Below are 9,634 nucleotides of genomic sequence, written 5' to 3'. Positions count from 1 at the left end.
CATATTAGGTTCTTGAGGATATGAAATTAACTTAGGTTTAAGGGATTTATGGTAACATTTAGAAGACTGTTTAATATGGGTTGTGATGTAGTTTCTATAAATAATGTTTCAAGCTGTGAATTTTTACAATGAATCTAAAAATGGCTGTGTATATTGGACTTGCAAAACAAATGATTACCCGTCAGTTTATTTTAGAGCTGAAGTGTTTTGAGAATAAAGCCATTACCATATTTTGTGAAGGCTGCACCCTCACATTGTCTGCCCTTAGTTACAGTGATGAAGAACGGTGTAAAGAAACATCTCCTGACCTCCATTCTGATGTTTCTCTGGATGTATCTCCTACAATACACAACAGAGACATAATATTTAGCATTTAGCTTTCAACCATCTCATACAGAATCCCCGCTCTACATTTCAATGTTACAGCAATTCTAAAATGTTTACTATCTTGGCGTTAAAACCTACATACACACACACAAAAAAATTGCAGTAAATGATATAAATGTTGTGTTTGATCACATTTCCATAATGATCCTCAGTCAGTGCGTGGAGTTGCCCCAGACATGAATACAGCTGTATGCAAAACCTCTCTGAATCTCCAACGCCCAAACCTCTCGACTGAGGCCTACCCAATCTGCAAAATAAAAAAAGGGTGGGGGGTGGGAGAGGTCACCAGGGTGAGGCTATATGGTTAGTGTAGCACATCCATTTTTAATAAAAAATATATAATTGTATATGTTCTGTAAAGCCATTCAGAAAAAAATAACACTTTTCAAAATAACACAAATGAAAAAACAAATCAGCATGAATGGAGGCAAACATTATAAATAGAATTATAACACTTTTTTGTTTATTTACAGTTTGTCATGTTTAAATTTGCCATAAAATACTTAATTTCCCACTTGCTCCATTTATCTGTCTCCCGTCTTCCTCAATCTTCCTCTCTCCTCCACTCCCTCTCTAATGATGTTTGGCTGAGGTGCGGGTTAATTGCAGGGTTAACTGACGGCGTGGAGGAGCGCTGTACTGTGAATATGAGACGAAAGCCAGGTTTAGTCACAGTGTGTGGATGGGGAAAGCCTGTGCATAAGGTTGTATTTAATAGTTACAAGTTTTCATGCTGTGTGTGTTTGTGTGTGGCAAAGCCAGAAAGAGTAAAAGAAGGACTTTGTGCTACTCCACATGCACTTATAAAACAGCATCAGCTGGACATGAATGAGCGTCAGTAAGAGCAGCGATTTGAAGGGAGGTTAAACGTGCGCCTTTGTTTTCATGTGAACGGCTGACATGCAGGATTTGTGTAAAACTCACCTCAGCAGTGGTGTCACCTCTGCTCTCTGTCTCAGTGAAAAACAGAAAAAAACGGTTTGCTGGCAATGTACTACAGTCATTTGACTTGATTTACAACAGTTAGCAATGAATATATATAGAGGCAGTTATTCAGTGCGTCCTGTTCAAGAGTATTTCCTGTTTAACCTCTCTACTCCAACTAGAGTACATGAAGAGGAGCAGCTTCAGTAATGTACAGCCTAATGATAACATGCATGCACTGATAGAATGTGTAAGAAAGACTCATCTGTACAGATATACGCCCAAATACACACTGGGGTCAATTTTTCACTTCTCATATATCAAATGTGCCGTTCATTCACACAACTGTCTTACACAGAGGAACAATATGTGTGATCTGCAATACCACTCCAATCTATATCTTCATACGACCATTAACTCTGGGAGGTATCCATTTGGGGCTTCAATCTATTGTCAGTGAATACACACATATTCAGATCAAATATGCATACAAACCAACAAACACACATTTATGGAGAGTTCAAAACAGATCTGAGATGCAACAATCTTTCAAACGTACAATAGACATGCAGAAACAGACAAGATAATGGCCCTTTTCTACTGGCTGTGTCACACACAGATCAATGCAAACAGCTCATGACATTTATAAGAGAGAGTCAAGGACCCCCACATTAGTGCTGATGTTTACCTCGATGGTCAAGTGTCTCACATTATTGATATGTTAGTCCACAAGCAAAGGTGCTTTTGGGTTTAAAACCTGCGTCTGTGTGTGTGTGTGTGTGTGTGTGTGTGTGTGTGTGCGCATGTGTGTGAGTGTGACAGTCTATTTTCTAGAGAATTATAAGTGACAGTATATCTCTCAACCATTGCATATTTTCTCATTGTGAAACGATGAACTGTGACATCTAGGATTTCAGGTTTTGTGCGGCCAACATACAACTGCAGTTTTCCTCAGCGCTCAAATTACTTTTAGAACTACTTTGATGTGAACACACACGCCCTTTTTTGCATTTGTGTGTGACTTAATGTGAGTATACATTTGTTTATGTTTTATCTCTTGAATGTAGCTTTTTGAAAGGTGTACACAATTAAATTGTATTACATTACAAGGGAATCATGGAATCTTTTACTGCACAAAAATATTAAAGGCTAAAAGTAATTTGAAAATAATTACTAGTTAAAAAAGGTTGTCAAAAAAGAGATGGGTTGGGCTGGGGTACGGTGTAAGCTGAGCTTTAACTCTATCAACCCAGTTTGCATTATTAGTCATTTAGAAAATACATTATAGTAATAGAAAATTCTAATTAATTTACATTTAGATAACAATCAATATTCTAGTAGCACACACAATATGTAAAATATAAATACATGTATTTGTAGGTGATATTTCTGCATCAATATAAGCTTACCTGTGACCACCACATTAGCTTTACCTAAAAAAATATCAATTATTGTCAGAGCAGGTTTAACACATTGTATCCAACGTACAGTAAAGTTTTCTTCTAACTTCCACCTCCCTGAGCTTACTGTGTCTGTAAAATGTGGGTGCAGGACTTGGTAGCAGACTTGCATGGTTAAATATAGGCTTGTTTGTTATATCTTGCCATATATTACCATTTCTCCTTGGAGGGGCCCCTTGCATTCAAATCAGCGGCCGGCTGCCTGATCGTAGAGGACAGCTTACTAGGCCCCTTGAATTGTTCGCCAGGAACAATGGATTCCTTTGTCAACGTGTTTCTCTTTCTCTCCCTGGACAATACTGGAGGGTCCTTCTGGCTCTCTGCACTTAAGAAATGTTTGCAAAATTACACCTCTTTATATGCCTCTCAAAACAAGTAGCAGTAGCCAGTATAAAAGTGTGGGCGGTTTAGGCGAGAAAATGCACCGGAGATTCCTTCCTTTTCTCTTTGATAAACTTCAGTCAATGTTTTAAAGGTAATTTCCTGCTTTTAAGAATAGCATGCCAATACCTTTGTTTGTTTTTTGCTGGGGCCCTTCACTAATTGAAAATGTTTCAAGCCTGTTTATCTGCAATTAATGCTAAATATAAAAAGGGAAAATAATTGCAACAACACAACATGCATATTTTACAAGTAAGTAAGAAGCTAACTTATTAAATATAAAATAAATATCTAAGATGTCAACATAACATTTTAAAAATGTATTTAATTAAGCATTGATCCCCCAAACGTTTCTGATCACGTGATGATGCTGAATGATTTGGGTTCAGAGTGTTTTTGCTGTGTTGCAGGCCTGTTGTAAAGTATAAGCTGTGTATCTGCATAACGAGCTTATAGCGCGGTGCTGCCCGCGGGCCGCAGCGCTGACCTCTCTCCTCCCTCCTCCCGGTGAATGGGCCCATAAGCAGATGCCCAGCTGTGCCTATTCGGGCCTTCAACAGCATTTCGGAAATCGGTATGATTTCCCTGGGAAAGTGGACTTTCCACACCGGGACATTTTTGCCAACAATATCCACTATTATGCTCTATTATTATTATTATTATCATTTCGTGTATTATAATTATGTGTAGGCTATGTTGAAATCAATTATTAAAATTCATTCAGAAAGGTTTAATTGTCATACTTGACAGAGAGCGTATGAGTTGAGCTGTTGATGTTTGTTTCCAGATCGATGCATTTAGGTAAAAAATACATTTTTTATGAGACAAGGATTCAAATTCTTCTAATTGTTTTTTGTAATGGTTTGATCATTTTTCAGCGATAGTTTCTGTGAATGTTTTTATTATAAAGGGCACCGCAATGTTTTAAACTGTATTGCTTTAAATTAACTATACACTATCCGTCGTGTGATTTCCTCTGATATTTGTTTAATGTACGCAGTCCTGTATGAGTCTCACCCTGCAGCTTACCTCTATATGTGCACCATGTTTCTAGTCAGCTGTTTGCGCCAACTTGCTGTTTGCGCATTTTTAACACAGTTAAACGATTCGTATAAACGGTCAGCCAAGCTTTACCTGCAGTAGGCCTACAGAAGGACCGAGCTTCGCATAGACATTTGGTTAACAATTCTAAACAACATTAATATATTTTGAAATGCTTCCAATCCTGTGATACTACACTGCGGTACGTTCCTTAAAGCAATTCAAATGCACAGGAATATTTTCCCAGCGTACCTCTAAAGTCCAGGGGCCGCAGCCCGCACAACTGGGGCCGACTCTCCTCTCTCTTTTGTTGGGGCTATTGTGGGGGGCTGCATGTTGGGATTCGGGGTGTAATGAGGGGGCTGCGACCCCCCGATGGGGGTGCATTTGCTGTCCAAAGACCGTTAGACAGTGGCTGAATGAATGGTGCCTGAATGTCATTGTAATGCACAGGGACAACTCCCCCTTCATTCAGCTTAAGATGTGGAGGCCGCTCAGCTCCGCGGAGGGAGAAAAAGCTCCCGCAATTCAATTCCCATTCAATTCTCTCTCTCTCTCTCTCTCTCTCTGCTCCATCCTGCATGTGGAGACACACGGAGAGCCATTTCTACTAAAGTTAGGCGTTTTTTCCGCTGCGTTTTCTGCAAAGACGAAGGCCCGCGGTTGCACAAAATGGAAGGAAGACGTGGTGCATAGATGGAGGATACCCGCAAGGATGAGAGTAAGACAAAACAAAGGATTTTGAGTCCAAGCCAGCGTGGATTTATCAGTATAGGCTATATTTGGACTGAGGACGCTTCTCCTGTAGCAGGTGGCCGCTCTGCAGGCTGGGTTATTACAGTTTCCTCATTTCTGCCAACGGGGAACCAATAGACCAATAGGCCTAACAAATGACTTGCATTAGTCAATTGACTTGCATTCATGTAAATGCAGGAAGCTCGTTTTGAGATGTAGATTGCGACAAAGGCTATAATGAGACAATAGGCACGCCTGTTAAATAGTTAATAATTGTATTTGTTTGAAAAACAGCACATTTGCGAGTCTATAGGCTCAGTTATCGAGAGTGAATGGCAGCGGTTTCATCCTAAACACCACTGACTGTCCCTCCTCTCCATCTCTTTGTTCCGCCAACAGTGGGAGGTAGACACAAGAAGGAGGGAGAAATATTTGAAAATCCAATGACATTTTCTTCCGGGACAGAAATCGATATATTCCTGTAGGATTTTATTGAAATGGCGTTAAAATGCATTTTATGAATACATTTAGATTGATTATAACTTAACTTTTTAGGTCAAATATCAATTGGTTAAATTACACACATTTAGGAGGGGCTGCAGACTGCAGGCCCACATTTGGGTCAACTTGCAGAAACATATTTTTTTTGTTGAAAAAAAGGGCAGGTCTCTTAACTCACACGTTTGTCAATTGAAGAATACATTTTAAATACAATTATTTAATTATAATTGAAAATTATCTGAAACCGAAATGGGCAGGGAAACTCCAAATACTTACTTTTTAAGTAAGTCCATTTCTGAAAATGAAATACAGGAATGCATTGGCAAGAGCTAATAAATATGTAGGTCAGATATAGGTCATACTAAAATCTCAAGTTAACACTTTTAAAACCATGGTAAAATACTTACTTAGTCAGATATGGGAATGCAAATAAACTATATTTACTCAAATTGATCACATCATAAAACTATAAGGAATTCTCTCCAACAGTGCAGCTGCATGCTATACATTACAGAACGTACACGTGTCATACTGTGTAGCTTAAAAATGCACCACATTAATAGTATATTTCCATCTTGAGCTTTTACTCAAAATATGTAATGAAGCACACTACAGCAGCATATGGCTTTAGCTCGGACCATCTGGGATCACAGGCCTCAGAAGACTACAGTCACTAATCTTTAGATCCTGTTCTATTTAGATGTTGCAGAAAACGTCTCCAGAAAGCTGAGCTGTTAAAGGCATGTTTGCAACAGGGATGTTGTGAACAGTTAAAACATTTACAACAACGAAATGAGAAAATCTTACTTACATTTGCAGTATAATTCCTTCACCTTGTAAGCACCTTTACATTTTAGGATAATTTCAGTGTTTAGGCCAAGGGCTATGACTTGTGTTTGTGTCACAATGGTCATAGAGAGCAGGTCACAGGTGGACCTGTCCACCTTTTATTTAACACACGCCTGCAACATAGCAGCAATAAACGTATGCACCAGCCAAGGCAAAACCTTCAAGGTGTTGATATTTAGGTGTATGTAAGTGACAGTGACAGCAATAACCGTGGCTTCCTTGCTTGCAGTATTGCATTAGTTAGTTAATGGCACCCATTGGCTACAACTTTAATCTTTACACAGTAGTCTGCCCTGGTGCATGCATGCATGACGCGCTACAGAAAGTCAGGCCGGTGGTTTCAAGGACATTTGAGGCTGATGAGGATTTGGTTTTAATGGGGGGAGGTGAGGAGAAGAAGGGGAGGAGGGGGGGCTTGGGCCCCGGGCCATGACGTCATTGTGCGCCCATGTAATCCTTTGCGCTGAAGCCCAATCAGCAGAGACTCGCAATTGTCTAGGATGGGAAGAGAGGGGCGCTCTAATCCGGGAGACAGTGGATCACACAGCCCGAAAGAGAGAGAGAGCAGAGCGAGAGAGGCGGCATGCATCCAGGGCTGGATTGTGCCTGAAATGGGTCAGATTAAAAAGAAGGAACCCACTGGCTTTTGGTGGAGAGGACCTTTCTGAAGACGAAGAAACCTTTTTTTCTCTCACCTCTAGCACGAGAAAATCAGCCTCCCGACTAATCGAGCTTTAGGGATACGCTAGAGTGCCTGTGTGGTGCATAGAAGAACGACCAGCATTTTTTTTCTCCAGATGTGCAGTAGCCAAATGTAAAATTTGTAGTTTGTCAACTGCATTAGAGGAGAGAAGATGCATCGCGCGTTTTGTCCGAGGGCGTTGATCGTGGACAATTCGGGGAACTGCATTCAAGACAAGTTGAATGGAAAATACAGTAGCCTACTCTTCGCAGTGGGATGTATGACTTCAAAGAAATAGCTTTGTGACGTGCTGCCATCTGTGCTTTCTTCTCTTTTCACTGTTGTCTTGGTGTTTCAGGTCAGGCTAATGTTGTACATTGAGTGGTTTTAAGAAAGGACAAAGCGAGAGCCTGTGTGGCTTCAGCTGTCATTCTGTGCCAGGTAACCTGCTGAGAGAGGGTAAAAGACGCACAACCAGATTTACAATGCTATGCTAATAACAGTGTTTTTTAAATATATTTTCTTCCAATACTTCGATGATGGGCTGTATGCTGATTGGTTTTAACGCAGAGCTGTGGCGCAGTGATATCAATAATTATTTGCGAGCAAACCAAAGAGGAGCAGGGGAAGAAAGTGGTCGCGCGCATTTCTGCTGGTGTAGGCTATAAATCGGTTTTAGATTTAAATGTCTACATGCACGTGTGCGCGCAAATGTGTTGCAAAATCGGCTTTAGATTATACCAGTGTGTGTGTGCCCGAGCGCGCGTGCGCACGGACACGGGAGCTGTACTTAAATCGCAGTCGTGTGTGTGTGTGTGTGTGTGTGTGTGTGTGTGTGTGTGTGTGTGTCCTACACGGCGGCAGATGCTGCAGGTTTGAGCGCGTGGAAGTCAGGAAGGATTGGAGGCTCTGGCTTCACTCTGCAGCCATCAGCAGGCTGAGGAGGGGGCTTCTTTAAGGGTTGTCACTCTGCGTGTTCACAGCGGACCTTGATTTAATGTCCATACAATTAAGGCACGCGGTGAATGCCAAGAGAGGAATCTACAGCTTCAGGTTTTTATACATTTCATCAGCAGCATTAGTAGTAGGCCTGGCTGCAACCAGCAGCAGGATGAAGCTGACTGCTGTACTGTCACGTGTGTGTGTGTGTGTGTGTGTGTGTGTGTGTGTGTGTGTGTGTGTGTGTGTGTGTGTGTGTGTGTGTGTGTGTACACTGGGTGAGCGCAATGCGTACTTTGATATGATGTTACAGCATGTATAAAGGTTACCATTAGTTAATTTTAACATCTTATATTTTGTCAGAAATGATTGTTTTTCAATGTTTTATCCAAACAGTGAAAAACGCCTCGCACAGAAAGCGATGCAGGTTTACGAAAACAATTGGACTTGTGCCAAATGGTCAATGGCTATGGGGTTTAACCAATCTTACGGCAGTCGCTTACATTTTTAGTTGCCTATCTTCGAAAACGATTTTAACTTGGCGAAATGTTTGTTTTATTTTAAGAACATATTTTCCATATCTTCGGAGTAAACATTATGGTCAGGCACGAGGTCAATACATTTATAAGTTGGATTGTAATTCTAATTTGAAGTATAAATATAATCAATACGCGTATACTATTCAAGCGAATAAGACAGGCAAAGTGTGATCATGGAAATATCTTTATTAATGCATTGATGCTAATTCCTCATATTCAGTAGGCTGTGCGCAGTCATTAGTCTATTCAAACCCTTTTGTGAAAGTTAAATATTTTACAAAACGTGACAGAAGTCAACATACGTTGAGTATCAACTATAATCATTTATTTTATAAGCCAAAGTAGGCCAACAGTCTACCACACCTTCACTGTGTGGCTCCAACCTCAGGCCTTCACTCTAACGCTGCCTGCAGTGTTTAGTCTGAAGCATTCAACGTATAGACATGTCAGTGATTCAATGCCACCTACAGGCGTCCTTCTGACACCGCATGTGAGGAGCAGTAGCCCAGTGAAGGCCGTAGGACCAAAAGGAAATAAGTATAGGCTATTAGTTTTCTATCAAGTGTTATCACCCACAAAATTGGTTTGCATCAAATACTGGTTCAATGAAACTTAGAGCATTTTGGTTTTCAACCAGTTCTCATATATTTTGAGAAAGAACCAAAAAACTAAATATAATCAAACAAATCAGAAATAGGAGAATTAGGACAAAGTACTATTATCATTTTTTCACTCAGTGCATTTTAGGTTATTTATTGTCAACATAACATTTTAAAAATGTATTTAATTAAGCATTGATCACCCAAACTTTTCACAATGCAACTTGAACATGTGTTCCCATATTTGAACTGCAAAGGGATCTTTTTATAAATAACATGCATTTAATGTCTTTTAAATCAAGAATTCAATCATCATTATAGGGTCTTTGTTAGTCATGTTTATCTATATTTTACAGTTTTCTCTGAATATGATTGTGTGAAATGTGTTTAATGCATGTTTCACTTTGTAATGATTGGACACCAAATAAAGCTTGAGTTGCACTGAGTTTTCTGCTTGTGATTCTCCTGTGATTATTTGATGTTTCCATTGCACCATATATGCAGTATTTGCAGAACATGTTAATTATTTTCACATAACGCAAATTAAAACCTTTTAAATGTTGCGAGGAAGACTTGAACCTGGTATGACAAATGATA

This window comes from Gymnodraco acuticeps, unplaced genomic scaffold (assembly GCF_902827175.1).
Source record: "Gymnodraco acuticeps unplaced genomic scaffold, fGymAcu1.1, whole genome shotgun sequence".
Classification (NCBI taxonomy): Eukaryota; Metazoa; Chordata; class Actinopteri; order Perciformes; family Bathydraconidae; genus Gymnodraco; species Gymnodraco acuticeps.
Note: the sequence above shows the minus strand (reverse complement) of the source record.